The sequence below is a fragment of the Podarcis cretensis genome (genome assembly GCF_951804945.1).
Source record: "Podarcis cretensis genome assembly, chromosome: 7".
Lineage (NCBI taxonomy): Eukaryota > Metazoa > Chordata > Lepidosauria > Squamata > Lacertidae > Podarcis > Podarcis cretensis.
The window spans coordinates 265229-280508 of NC_137176.1; positions in this window are offsets into that span (position 1 = coordinate 265229).

Sequence of the window (15280 nt, forward strand, 5' to 3'; positions counted from 1 at the left end):
TGCCTTACAGTGGCTCTGCCTTGTTTCAAACCATGAATCTCTTTTCTAGCGACATCCACATCTATCTCCGATAAAAAACAATCGTCCATCGCCTTAATGAAGGCTTTTGCGTTTTGGAGGGCTGGATCATTATCTCTCCACAGATTGCGCAACCACGCTTTAGCTTCTCCATGGAGAAGCGTTAGTATGAAGCCTACTTTCTCCTGCTCATCTCTAAAGTCCTTCTCCAGAAACTTTAGCGCAAAAACTACGTCTGCTCTGAAGTTAGGATATTGCTGCAGACTCCCATCGAAATGCGACACCAGGCTCCCCCCTCTCTTCCCGAGCCCGATCCCTTCTGATTTGGCTGCCGGTGGCCCCTGTTTAGTCAACATTTCCAACCTGTTTTGCAGATCCTTGCAGACAGCATCTGATTCCTCTTCTCTCCTCCTTGCCGCTCGTATTTCTGCGTTAAGTTGTACCACGGCATCTTGCAAAGCTGCCAGTCGTTCTTCTGTAGTCATCTTGTGCTGCTTTTGTGAGCTCGCGAAGCACCTATCTTCGCTCCTCGCTGCGTCCTCTCACGTTGCGAGGTTCTTTGAAATCTGAGACAGGACTTACTGTCAGAGCTGCCTCTAGGTCCCAGCTCACAGAGGACCAACGCTAGGCTGTAGTTATGTACAAAAGTCTTTATTGCGATTCAGTCTCCATTTTAAAGCCGCAGTGTGCAGCTCTACGTCCCGACCTTAGACCGGCGAAGTCCCGTCTGAGTCTCCTCCCCCTCCACACCAGTTTAAGACTCTCGCTTTGCTCCACCTCTTCCTAAGTTCCTTTCTCCTCTGGGCCCTCCTGCCCGCTAGGGTCTCATCCTTCCTGGACTCCTCTGACGCTGACCCTGACGATTCTTGCCCCTCCTTCCGGCGGGCTTTAGGACCTGGTTCCCTATCCGGGCTACCTTCTGTGCCGCTCGCCTGTACCTTTGAACTTGGCGCGCGCACCCAGCCTGCAACTTTCCTCTTAACCGTTAACTCGCTCTCCGATGGAGGCGTGGTCAACCCTGACTCATATTCTCTCGCTGGTGGTGCATATGTGGGCTCTGACACCTGGGACTCCTCCCCCCCACTACGCTCTGGTGGGGAAGCTGGTCCTGATTTCCAACTGCTGCTCTGGGAGTCCCCGCTGGCCCCTTGCTTCTGGGGTGTCCCCCTTGGGTCGCCCCTTGCCCTGCCCATCGGCGCCCCCTTCTGTGAATCTTCCGATTCGCTGGAGAGGCTCATGGAATCTATCGGGCTGCTGTCATTCATATTCTCCTACACTGCCCTCGGATTGCTCCCCCTCGCTTTCCATCTCCTCTCCTCCCTGCGCTCCCGCTGAGTCCCTGACAGCTGTGATTTCCAATTCGCATCACCATTGGCGGCGTTTGCTGTACCACCTGTCCCCCCAGCAATTCTCTTCCATCGACTGTCACTACTTTCAGGGGCATCGTGGCAGGCAGGAGCGCTATGCTATGTTGCTTGATGAAATCCACTCCTATAAAGTCTGCATTGCTACCAGAGTCAATGGTAATAGGGACTTCCATGGTGAGCCCATTGGGAAGCTGGAGTGTTGCGGTGAGCTGCACCACTGGTTTGGGTGGGAGGGGGTCTGTGGGCTGTAAGATTCCTGGGGACTGCTTCACTGATTCGTCTGGCTGGGCCCCAGCGGCTCTGCTTCCAGCCAGACTTCGTCGTTTCCCTGCTGCGGTTCTCTCTGCTGAACTGCTTCTGTTACTTTTGCTGAGGCTGCATTGTGCTTGTGGAGCCTCTGGGGGCACTCTTTTGCCATATGCTGAGCACTGTCACAGATGTAACACTTCCTCTTCCCTCTAGGAGGCTTCACTTTGGCTGCTCCTGGCGCTAGGGCTCTGGTTGCTGACTGAGCCTTGGCACCACCTATCTCCATCGGCTCCTCTCCCCCTCCCAGTGGAGGCGTGGATTGAGCGCGCGCTGAGTCTCTGGGGAAGAAAGGAGGTGCCCTTGCTGGCGTGCGTCCCCAACGCCCTTCATCTTTGCTCCAGGGACGTTCTTCTAGCCGCACACCAATCGTCAGCGCCTTCTGGACCACTTCTTGAGTGCTCCGTGGTCTCTCCCCCCTTGCGATTTTGTCTTTCACAGCCCCGTTCAGCCCCTCCCAGAACAGGTCCCTGACGGACGCTGAGTCTTTTTCCCATCCCAGCGCGTTGACCAATGCAAAAAAGCGGGAATGATATTGCCTTACAGTGGCTCTGCCTTGTTTCAAACTGTGAATCTCTTTTCTAGCGACATCCACATCTATCTCCGATAAAAAACAATCGTCCATCGCCTTAATGAAGGCTTTTGCATTTTGGAGGGCTGGATCATTATCTCTCCACAGATTGCGCAACCACGCTTTAGCTTCTCCATGGAGATGCGTTAGTATGAAGCCTACTTTCTCCTGCTCATCTCTAAAGTCCTTCTCCAGCAACTTTAGCGCAAAAACTACGTCTGCTCTGAAGTTAGGATATTGCTGCAGACTCCCATCGAAATGCGACACAAGGCTCCCTCCTCTCTTCCCGAGCCCAATCCCCTCTGATTTGGCTCCCGGTGGCCCCTGTTTAGTCAACATTTCCAACCTGACCTGCAGATCCTTGCAGACAGCATCTGATTCCTCTTCTCTCCTCCTTGCCGCTAGTATTTCTGCGTTAAGTTGTGCCACGGCGTCTTGCAAAGCTGCCAGTCGTTCTTCTGTAGTCATCTTGTGCTGCTTTTGTGAGCTCGCGAAGCACCAATCTTCGCCCCTCGCTGCGTCCTCTCACGTTGTGAGGTTCTTTGAAGGACACGGGACTTACTGTCAGAGCTGCCTCCAGGTCTCAGCTGACAGAGGACCAACGCTAGGCTGTAGTTATGTACAAAAGTCTTTATTGAGGTTCAGTTTCCATTTTAAAGCCGCAGCGCGCAGCTCTACGTCTCCACCTTAGACCGGCGAAGTCCCGTCTGAGTCTCCGCCCCTTCCACACCAGTTTAAGACTCTCGCTTTGCTCCACCTCTTCCTAAGTTCCTTTCTCCTCTGGGCCCTTCTGCCCGCTAGGGTTTCATCCTTTCTGGACTCCTCTGACGCTGACCCTGATGATTCTTCCCCCTCCCTCCGGCGGGCTTTAGGACCTGGTTCCCTATCCGGGCTACCTTCTGTGCCGCTCGCCTGTACATTTGAACTTGGCGCGCGCGCCCAGCCTGCAACTTTCCTCTTGACCATTCCCTCGCTCTCCGATGGAGGCGTGGCCAACCCTGACTCATCTTCTCTCGCTGGTGGTGCATATGTGGGCTCTGATACCTGGGACTCCTCCCCCCCACTACGCTCTGGTGGGGAAGCTGGTCCTGATTTCCAACTGCTGCTCTGGGAGTCCCCGCTGGCCCCTTGCTTCTGGGGTGTCCCCCTTGGGTCCCCCCTTGCCCTGCCCATCGGCGCCCCCTTCTGTGAATCTTCCGATTCGCTGGAGAGGCTCATGGAATCTATCGGGCTGCTGTCATCTTCTCCTACGCTGCCCTCGGATTGCTCCCCCTCGCTCTCCATCTCCTCTCCTCCCTGCGCTCCCGCTGAGTCCCTGACACTTCCCCTTTTTGCATCCTTTATTTTAAACAATTGTTCAGCAGCCCTTCTTAGCCAATTAAATATAAATTCGTTCTCCTTTTCAATTTCACCCTAAATTAAACACAATTTACCACTGCAATTCTACGTCTTCCTCTCCCTCAGCATTTTAGCACTCCTCAATTTTATAGTAACTCTTAAGATATATTTTAAACTTCTTCCAATCTTCTTCCACAGTCTCTTTCTCTTGGTCGCGGATTCTGCCGGTCATTTCTGCCAGTCCCATAAAGTCGATCACTTTCGCCTGCCATTCCTCCAGCGTGGGTAGCTCTTGTGTCTTCCAATACTTTGCTAGGAGAATCCTTGCAGCCGTAGTAGCGTACAAAAAGAAATTCTTATCCTTCTTCGTCACCAGCTGGCCGACCATACCCAAGAGAAATGCCTCTGGTTTCTTGTGAAAGGTGCACTTAAGCACTTTCTTAATCTCATTATAAATCATTTCCCAGAAGGCCTTAATCTTTGGGCAGGTCCACCAAAGGTGGAAAAAGGTACCTTCAGTCTCTTTACATTTCCAACATTTGTTATTGGGCAAATGATAAATCTTCGCAAGCTTGACTGGGGTCATGTACCACCTGTAAATCATTTTCATAATGTTTTCTCGTAGGGCATTACATGCCGTGAATTTAATACCTGTGGTCCATAACTGCTCCCAGTCAGCAAACATAATGTCATGACCTATGTCCTGTGCCCATTTAACCATAGCTGACTTCACTGTCTCATCTATTGTATTCCACTTCAACAGCAAGTTATACATTCTTGATAAATTCTTAGTATTGGGTTCTGACAGTTCTGTTTCTAATTTCGATTTCTCCACCTGGAAACCAATTTTCCTGTCTTGTTTGTAGGCCTCCATTATTTGAAAATAATGGAGCCAATCTCGTACCTTGGACTTTATTTTCTCGTAACTTTGTAGTTTAAGTTCACCACCTTCTTGTTCTAAAATTTCAGAATATTTCGGCTAATTAGTTCTCATATTGAGTTTCTTTACCTCCTTGGCCTCCATTGGTGAAAACCACCTGGGAGTTTTATTTTCCAATAAATCTTTATACCGAATCCAAACGTTATATAGTGCTTTCCTAACAATGTGATTTTTAAAACCCTTGTACACTTTAACCTTGTCATACCAAATATATGCATGCCAACCGAAGTTATTATCAAATCCTTCCAAGTCTAGAATGTCTGCATTTTCAAGAAGTAGCCAATCTTTTAACCAGCAGAAAGCTGCCGATTCATAGTACAGTCTTAAGTCCGGCAGGGCAAACCCCCCTCTTTCTTTAGAATCGGTAAGTATCTTAAACTTAATTCTGGGCTTTTTGCCCTGCCAGACAAATTTAGATATATCTTTCTGCCACTTCTTGAAACAGTCCAATTTATCAACAATTTGTAATGTCTGAAACAAAAATAACATTCTAGGCAATACATTCATTTTAATTACTGCAATTCAACCTAACAAGGAAAGCTTCAGGTTCGACCATATTTCTAAGTCTTTCTTTATCTCTGTCCAGCACTTATCATAGTTATCCTTAAATAGGTTTACATTCTTAGATGTCATGTTAATCCCCAGGTATTTTACACTCTTTGCCACCACTAATCCAGTTTCCTCTTGGAATCTCTCTCTTTCAACATTTGTTAAATTTTTTTCCAGTACCTTGGTTTTTTGTTTGTTCAACTTAAATCCTGCGACCTGGCCAAATACTTGAATTAATTCTAGAACTCTTCTGGTACTAGTGTCTGGCTCTTGCAAGGTCAATACTAAGTCATCTGCAAAGGCCTTCAATTTGTAATGTCTGGCTCCGTCCTGAATCCCTTTTACCAGCTGGTCCCCCCTAATGATATTTAACAAAACCTCCAGGACTGATATAAAAAGTAATGGGGATATTGGGCACCCCTGCCGTGTCCCTTTTTCAATAGGTAGTTCATCCATGACCACATTATTTACAATTAACTTTGCCTTTTGCTCAGAATAAATTGCACTTATACCATTTTCAAACTTTTGGCCTACCCCCATCCCATGGAGATTCTTCTTCATAAATTTCCAAGATATATTGTCAAAGGCTTTCTCCGCGTCCACAAAGATTAAAACTGCCTTTCTATTAATATTTACTGTCAACATTTCTATAATGTCAATTATAATCCTTACATTAGTAGATATATGTCTACCCGGGAGAAAGCCTGCCTGGTCTTTGTGAATCTCCTCCACCAGCACCTTCTTCAGTCTTTTTGCCAAAATGTCTGCAAAAATTTTGTAATCCACATTAAGTAATGATATAGGGCGGTAGTTCTTGATCTGTTTTTTATCAATCTCAGTCTTTGGTATAAGTGTGATAAAAGCTTCTTTCCACGTCTCAGGTGCCCTTTTCCCCTCTAATATCTCGTTACAAACCTCCTTAAGCGGCTGTATTATCCAGTCCTTCAAAGCTTTGTAGTATCTGGAGGTTAATCCATCTGGCCCTGGAGATTTCGCCAATTGCATATTTTGAATGGCACCCTCTATTTCTTGTTCAGTTATTTTCTCATTTAAGAGCAACATACTTTGTTGCGAAATTTTTTGTAATCCATATTTCTTGAGAAATTCTTCCATTTCTCTTTCGTTTTCCGGCCCTTGTGCGTATAGTCTTCTGAAATAACTCTGAAAGCAATTGCTGATCTCATTTGGTTTAGAAATGTTCTTTCCATCTACCTCCAAACTTGTGACTGTGTTCAATTTCTGTCTCTTCTTCAATTGCCATGATAGGAGTTTTCCACATTTATCTGCCGATTCGAATGTCTTTTGTCTCATTCGCTTAATTTTCCATTCAATCTCCTGGTTCATCAATTCCATATATTGCTTCTGGTACAGTTTAATTTCTCTCAAGATCTCATGTGACTTTGGTTTAGATCTCAATTTCTTTTCACTATCTTTTATCTTTTCCAAAATTTTATCTTTCTTCTCATGCTGTTTCCTCCTTTTTAAGGAATTCTGTTGTATCAGGAAACCCCTCATCACGGCCTTGCTTGCGTCCCAGATCACTCGTTCCTCCACTTCTGTCCTCAGATTTATCTCAAAGTAGTCCTTCAAAGTCTTTTGGGCCTTTTGGTAAACCTCTGGATCTCTAAATAAGGTGTCATTCATTCTCCATCTGAAGGAGCCAGCTGTTGTTATTTTCATTTCCATCTTTACCGCTGTCAGAGCTGCCTCCAGGTCCCAGCTCACAGAGGACCAACGCTAGGCTGTAGTTATGTACAAAAGTCTTTATTGGGGTTCAGTTTCCATTTTAAAGCCGCAGCGCGCAGCTCTACGTCTCGACCTTAGACCGGCGAAGTCCCGTCTGAGTCTCCGCCCCTTCCACACCAGTTTAACACTCTCGCTTTGCTCCACCTCTTCCTAAGTTCCTTTCTCCTCTGGGCCCTTCTGCCCGCTAGGGTTTCATCCTTTCTGGACTCCTCTGACGCTGACCCTGATGATTCTTCCCCCTCCTTCCGGCGGGCTTTAGGACCTGGTTCCCTATCCGGGCTACCTTCTGTGCCGCTCGCCTGTACATTTGAACTTGGCACGCGCGCCCAGCCTGCAACTTTCCTCTTGACCGTTCCCTCGCTCTCCGATGGAGGCGTGGCCAACCCTGACTCATCTTCTCTCGCTGGTGGTGCATATGTGGGCTCTGATACCTGGGATTCCTCCCCCCCACTACGCTCTGGTGGGGAAGCTAGTCCTGATTTCCAACTGCTGCTCTGGGAGTCCCCGCTGGCCCCTTGCTTCTGGGGTGTCCCCCTTGGGTCCCCCCTTGCCCTGCCCATCGGCGCCCCCTTCTGTGAATCTTCCGATTCGCTGGAGAGGCTCATGGAATCTATCGGGCTGCTGTCATCTTCTCCTACGCTGCCCTCGGATTGCTCCCCCTCGCTCTCCATCTCCTTTCCTCCCTGCGCTCCCGCTGAGTCCCTGACATCCATCCCCCCCTCGAAGCCCCCCTTCCCCCTCCCCCTCTTCTGGCGTGGGTTCCGGGTGCTCCATTGCTGTGGGGGTGCATGCCGGATACAGTTCTTCCCCCCTGGCATGCTGCCAGTCCGTGACGGGTACATCGACGTCGCTCTCCTCCGCTTCCATCTTGTTGCCGGTGTGCTCGAACCCAGGGTCCTCCCCCAACCCGTCCATGCCCCCTTGTTCCCCCATTTCCTCTGGGGAGTCTGCGTGCCAGGGCCCTCTGAGCAGTCTCCTGCGCCACTCCTCCTCGGGTTGAGTGTCCCACCAATAAGAGCGTTCCGCACCCAAGTCTAAGATCGACCCCTCCGGCGAGGTAGTCTCTGGAGCCGTCTCCTCAGCCGAGGAGAACCCCTGAAACGTACTGGCTGAGAGTGTGGGGGTGAAAAGATATTCGTCAAAATAATCCTCCGGCATGGGTCTGTGTGGGAAGAGTGTGTGGAACTCGTCTTTGAGGTAGTGCTCCTCCACCGCATAGTACGGCACCCAGCTGTTGGCGCTGGCCGGGGCACCTTCCCTTGCGATGAGATATTCGACCCCCTCTTCCCCCCATCTTGAGTCCAAAATCTCCGTTACCTCATTGAGTGGCTCCGCCCTCGGTGACCCCCCTGTCATAGGTGCGTCTCTAAGCGGACTGGGAGCTGTCCCTGGCTCCTGAAACCTGTGAGGTGCCTTGTAGGGCGTTAGCACCGATCTATGAAAGACCGGGTGCATTCTGGAACCCTCCGGTAGTGTCAAACGGAAGGCCACTGGGTTGATCTGTGCCTCGACTAGGTAAGGGCCTAGCTGCTTGTGTCCTAGCTTCTTCTGAGCTAAGGATCTGGCCGGCACTGCCTGGGACGCTAACCAGACCCAGTCCCCTACCCGTATGTCCTCCCCCACTCTTCTGTGTTTGTCTGCTTGCATCTTGTATACGTGTTTTGCTAGGTCTAACTGCCTACGGAGCTGTTCATGGACCTCCTGTTACTCCTCGGCCAATGCCTCTGCTCTCCTCCTTGCCGCTAGTATTTCTGCGTTAAGTTATGCCACGGCGTCTTGCAAAGCTGCCAGTCGTTCTTCTGTAGTCATCTTGAGCTGCTTTTGTGAGCTCGCGAAGCACCAATCTTCGCCCCTCGCTGCGTCCTCTCACGTTGCGAGGTTCTTGTTTGAGACGGGACTTACTGTCAGAGCTGCCTCCAGGTCCCAGCTCACAGAGGACCAACGCTAGGCTGTAGTTATGTACAAAAGTCTTTATTGGGGTTCAGTTTCCATTTTAAAGCTGCAGCGCGCAGTTCTACGTCTCGACCTTAGACCGGCGAAGTCCCGTCTGAGTCTCCGCCCCTTCCACACCACTTTAACACTCTCGCTTTGCTCCACCTCTTCCTAAGTTCCTTTCTCCTCTGGGCCCTCCTGCCCGCTAGGGTTTCATCCTTTCTGGACTCCTCTGACGCTGACCCTGATGATTCTTCCCCCTCCTTCCGGCAGGCTTTAGGACCTGGTTCCCTATCCGGGCTACCTTCTGTGCCGCTCGCCTGTACATTTGAACTTGGCGCGCGCGCCCAGCCTGCAACTTTCCTCTTGACCGTTCCCTCGCTCTCCGATGGAGGCGTGGCCAACCCTGACTCATCTTCTCTCGCTGGTGGTGCATATGTGGGCTCTGATACCTGGGACTCCTCCCCCCCACTACGCTCTGGTGGGGAAGCTAGTCCTGATTTCCAACTGCTGCTCTGGGAGTCCCCGCTGGCCCCTTGCTTCTGGGGTGTCCCCCTTGGGTCCCCCCTTGCCCTGCCCATCGGCGCCCCCTTCTGTGAATCTTCCGATTCGCTGGAGAGGCTCATGGAATCTATCGGGCTGCTGTCATCTTCTCCTACGCTGCCCTTGGATTGCTCCCCCTCGCTCTCCATCTCCTCTCCTCCCTGTGCTCCCGCTGAGTCCCTGACATCCATCCCCCCTCGAAGCCCCCCCTTCCCCCCTCCCCCTCTTCTGGCGTGGGTTCCGGGTGCTCCAGTGCTGTGGGGGTGCATGCCGGATACAGTTCTTCCCCCCTGGCATGCTGCCAGTCCGTGACGGTTACATCGACGTCGCTCTCCTCCGCTTCCATCTCGTTGCCGGTGTGCTCGAACCCAGGGTCCTCCCCCAACCCGTCCATGCCCCCTTGTTCCCCCATTTCCTCTGGGGAGTCTGCGTGCCAGGGCCCTCTAAGCAGTCTCCTGCGCCACTCCTCCTCGGGTTGAGTGTCCCACCAATAAGAGCGTTCCGCACCCAAGTCTGAGATCGACCCCTCCGGCGAGGTAGTCTCTGGAGCCGCCTCCTCAGCCGAGGAGAACCCCTGAAACGTACTGGCTGAGAGTGTGGGGGTGAAAAGATATTCGTCAAAATAATCCTCCGGCATGGGCCTGTGTGGGAAGAGTGCGTGGAACTCGTCTTTGAGGTAGTGCTCCTCCACCGCATAGTACGGCACCCAGCTGTTGGCGCTGGCCGGGGCACCTTCCCTTGCGAGGAGATATTCGACCCCCTCTTCCCCCCATCTTGAGTCCAAAATCTCCGTTACCTCATTGAGTGGCTCCGCCCTCGGCGACCCCCCTGTCATGGGTGCGTCTCTAAGCGGACTGGGAGCTGTCCCTGGCTCCTGAAACCTGTGAGGTGCCTTGTAGGGCGTTAGCACCGATCTATGAAAGACCGGGTGCATTCTGGAACCCTCCGGTAGTGTCAAACGGAAGGCCACTGGGTTGATCTGTGCCTCGACTAGGTAAGGGCCTAGCTGCTTGTGTCCTAGCTTCTTCTTAGCTAAGGATCTGGCCGGCACTGCCTGGGCCGCTAACCAGACCCAGTCCCCTACCCGTATGTCCTCCCCCACTCTTCTGTGTTTGTCTGCTTGCATCTTGTATACGTGTTTTGCTAGGTCTAACTGCCTACGGAGCTGTTCATGGACCTCCTGTAACTCCTCTGCCAATGCCTCTGCTCCCTGCGGCTCCCCCTCCCCCTCTTTCTCTAAGCCCGGGAAGGTCCTGGGATGTCGCCCGTTGTTGGCGAAAAAGGGTGTCACCCCCATGGACACGTGTTGTGTGTTGTTGTAGGCAAACTCGGCCAGGGGCAGGTAGTCCACCCAGGTCGAGGGCTGCTGGTTAGCGTAGCATCTCAGGTACTGCTGCATGATGGCGTTGACCCTCTCCGCTTGTCCGTTGGTCTGCGGGTGTCTTGCCGACGCTAGGTTGACCTTGACGTTCAGGATCCCCATCAGCTTCTGCCAGAAACTCGAGATGAACTGGCGCCCCCGGTCGGACAGGATAGACCGTGGCAGGCCATGCACATTGAACACGTGGTCTATGAACAGCTTGGCTGTCTGTTCCGCTGTGGCCACCTTTGTGCAAGGAATGAAGTGCGCCATCTTGGTGAACATGTCGACTACCACGAGTACTGCTGTTTTACCCCTCGAGCTGGGCAGGTCAGTGACAAAGTCCAAGGCCACCCTCTCCCATGGTTCGGACGGGGTCTGTAGCGGTTCTAACAGTCCCGCCGGCGGTCTGTGTACTGGCTTGGCCCTTTGGCAGGTGTCGCACCTCGTGACGTAATCCGCGACTTCTCCCCGCATCTTGGGCCACCAAAAGTCTCTGGCTACTAATTCCACCGTCTTGTCCTTGCCGAAATGTCCGGCGCTGGGTGCGTCGTGTAGCTGTTGCAGTACTGTCGCGCGGAGTTCATCTCCCGGCACGTAGATGGCCCCCTTGCGGAGGAGCAGTCCGTCGCGTATCTGGAACTCGTCGTCCTTCGCCGTGTCGCTGCGCACCTCCTCCATCTTGGATCGTGCGAAGGAATCTGTACGCAGCTCGCGCCGTATTGCTTCCAGGTCTACCGTGGCCGAAGCGCATGCCCACGCCTTGGGTGCGAAAATGTGTTTGGCCGCTACCGGTGCTGCTTCCTCCAGATACTGCGGCTTCCTGGATAGCGCATCAGCCATGATGTTGTTGTCTCCGGGGATATATTCTATCCTGAAGTCGAAATCCGCAAAGAACTCCGCCCAGCCGATGTGTCTCTGGTTCAGGAACCACGCCATGCGCCAGTACTCCAGGTTTTTATGCTCCGTGCGAACTTGCACCGTGTGTTTGGCTCTGATGAGGAAGTGCCGCCACGCCTTGAAGGCTGCATGAATGGCCAGCAACTCTCTGTCCCAGATGGTGTAGTTCTGCTCCGACTTGCTGAGTTTCCTGGAGTAGAAAGCACACGGCCTCCAATCCCCTTGCGGGTCTTGCTGCAATAGGACTGCCCCCACGGCTCTGTCGGAGGCATCCGTCTCCACCCTCATGGGTCTGCTGGGGTTCACATGCAGCAGTTGTTCCTCGGAAGCGAAAAGACCCTTGAGTTTCTGAAAGGACTGCTCCGCCTGCTCCGTCCAGATGAACTTCTTCTTCTTGGAGCTGAGGGTGTCCGTGATGGCCGCCGTCTGCATAGCGAAACCCTTGATGAACTTGCGATAAAAGTTAGCAAAGCCGACAAACCTCTGGACCTCCTTCCGATTGCGCGGGCTTTTCCAGTCCAGTACTGATCGTACCTTGGCGCTGTCCATGGCGATTCCCTTGTCGGACAGCTTGTAGCCCAGGAAATCAACCTCCGTCATGTCGAACTGGCACTTCTCCAGTTTGGCGTAAAGCCTGTGCTCCCGTAGTCTTTGCAGGACTTCCTTGACATCTCTCTCGTGAGCCTCCTGCGATTCCGAGAAGATCAGAATGTCGTCCAGGAAGCAGACGCACTTCTTGTAGAGGAGCCCCGCTAACACGTGATGCATGAAGGCTTGGAAGCAGTGGGAGCCATTTTGTAAACCGAAGGGCATAACCCTATACTCATAGGTGCCCAAGGGCGTGAACATGGCCGTCTTCCACTCGTCGCCCTCCCGCATGCGTATAAGATTGTACGCCCCTCGTAGATCCAACTTGGTGAAGATGCGTCCCTTCCTCACCGTCGCGAGCAAGTCGTCGATCTTGGGCATCGGGAAAGCCGTGGGCTTGGTTTTCGAGTTTAAGATTCTGAAATCAACTACCAGCCTCTTTTGGGGCGTGTCTTTTTTCTTCACAAAGAACACAGGACTGCCCCCCACTGCTTTGGATTCTCGGATGAATCCCCGCTTCAAATTGTGATCTATGAACTCCCTGAGCTCTTGCAGTTCGTCTTCAGACATGGAATACCGTTTTCCGGTCGGCAGCGTTGCCCCCGGCAGGAGCTCAATCTTGCAGTCGTAGGGTCTGTGGGGAGGCAGCTTGTCCGCTTCCTTCTCGCAGAAGACCTCCAAAAACGCCTTGTACTTGTCGGGTACCGCTTGCAGCATGCCCAGTTGTAGCTGTGGGTCATCCTCTTGCCCCTCGTCCTCCTGGTTAGTCATGATGCAATGTTCTGCGCAGTAGGAGGAGCAGAAGGTCAATTTACACTGGTACCATGCCAATGCTGGGCTGTGCCTGTCAAACCAGCTCATGCCCAACACTATGGGCGTGTCTGACAGTTGGGTGACATTGAAGCTGATGACTTCGCGGTGATTTCCAATTCGCATCACCATGGGCGGCGTTTGCTGTACCACCTGTCCCCCCAGCAATTCTATTCCATCGACTGTCACTACTTTCAGGGGCATCGTGGCAGGCAGGAGCGCTATGCTATGTTGCTTGATGAAATCCACTCCTATAAAGTCTGCATTGCTACCAGAGTCAATGGTAATAGGGACTTCCATGGTGAGCCCATTGGGAAGCTGGAGTGTTGCGGTGAGCTGCACCACTGGTTTGGGCGGGAGGGGGTCTGTGGGCTGTAAGATTCCTGGGGACTGCTTCACTGATTCATCTGGCTGGGCCCCAGTGGCTCTGCTTCCAGCCAGACTTTGTCGTTTCCCTGCTGTGGTTCTCTCTGCTGAACTGCTTCTGTTACTTTTGCTGAGGCTGCATTGTGCTTGTGGAGCCTCTGGGGGCACTCTTTTTCCATATGCTGAGCACTGTCACAGATGTAACACTTCCTCTTCCCTCTTGGAGGCTTCACTTTGGCTGCTCCCGGTGTTGGGGCTCTGGTCGCTGACTGAGCCTTGGCACCACCTACTTCCATCGGCTCCTCTCCCCCTCCCAGTGGAGGCGTGGATTTAGCGAGCGCTGAGTCTCTGGGAAAGAAAGGTGCCCTTGCTGGCGTGCGTCCCCAACGCCCTTCATCTTTGCTCCAGGGACGTTCTTCCAGCCGCACACCAATCGTCAGCGCCTTCTGGACCACTTCTTGAGTGCTCCGTGGTCTCTCCCCCCTTGCGATTTCGTCTTTCCCAGCCCCGTTCAGCCCCTCCCAGAACAGGTCCCTGACGGACGCTGACTCTTTTTCCCATCCCAGCGCGTTGACCAATGCAAAAAAGCGGGAATGATATTGCCTTACAGTGGCTCTGCCTTGTTTCAAACCGTGAATCTCTTTTCTAGCGACATCCACATCTATCTCCGATAAAAAACAATCGTCCATTGCCTTAATGAAGGCTTTTGCGTTTTGGAGGGCTGGATCATTATCTCTCCACAGATTGCGCAACCACGCTTTAGCTTCTCCATGGAGATGCGTTAGTATGAAGCCTACTTTCTCCTGCTCATCTCTAAAGTCCTTCTCCAGTAACTTTAGCGCAAAAACCACGTCTGCTCTGAAGTTAGGATATTGCTGCAGACTCCCATCGAAATGCGACACAAGGCTCCCCCCTCTCTTCCCGAGCCCAATCCCCTCTGATTTGGCTCCCGGTGGCCCCTGTTTAGTCAACATTTCCAACCTGGTTTGCAGATCCTTGCTGACAGCATCTGATTCCTCTTCTCTCCTCCTTGCCGCTAGTATTTCTGCGTTAAGTTGTGCCACGGCGTCTTGCAAAGCTGCCAGTCGTTCTTCTGTAGTCATCTTGTGCTGCTTTTGTGAGCTCGCGAAGTACCAATCTTCGCCCCTCGCTACGTCCTCTCACGTTGCGAGGTTCTTTGAAAGAGACGGGACTTACTGTCAGAGCTGCCTCCAGGTCCCAGCTCACAGAGGACCAACGCTAGGCTGTAGTTATGTACAAAAGACTTTATTGAGGTTCAGTTTCCATTTTAAAGCTGCAGCGCGCAGCTCTACGTCTCAACCTTAGACCGGCGAAGTCCCGTCTGAGTCTCCGCCCCTTCCACACCAGTTTAAGACTCTCGCTTTGCTCCACCTCTTCCTAAGTTCCTTTCTCCTCTGGGCCCTCCTGCCCGCTAGGGTTTCATCCTTTCTGGACTCCTCTGACGCTGACCCTGATGATTCTTCCCCCTCCTTCCGGCGGGCTTTAGGACCTGGTTCCCTATCCGGGCTACCTTCTGTGCCGCTCGCCTGTACATTTGAACTTGGCACGCGCGCCCAGCCTGCAACTTTCCTCTTGACCGTTCCCTCGCTCTCCGATGGAGGCGTGGCCAACCCTGACTCATCTTCTCTCGCTGGTGGTGCATATGTGGGCTCTGATACCTGGGACTCCTCCCCCCCACTACGCTCTGGTGGGGAAGCTGGTCCTGATTTCCAACTGCTGCTCTGGGAGTCCCCGCTGGCCCCTTGCTTCTGGGGTGTCCCCCTTGGGTCCCCCCTTGCCCGGCCCATCGGCGCCCCCTTCTGTGAATCTTCCGATTCACTGGAGAGGCTCATGGAATCTATCGGGCTGCTGTCATCTTCTCCTACGCTGCCCTCGGATTGCTCCCCCTCGCTCTCCATCTCCTCTCCTCCCTGCGCTCCCGCTGA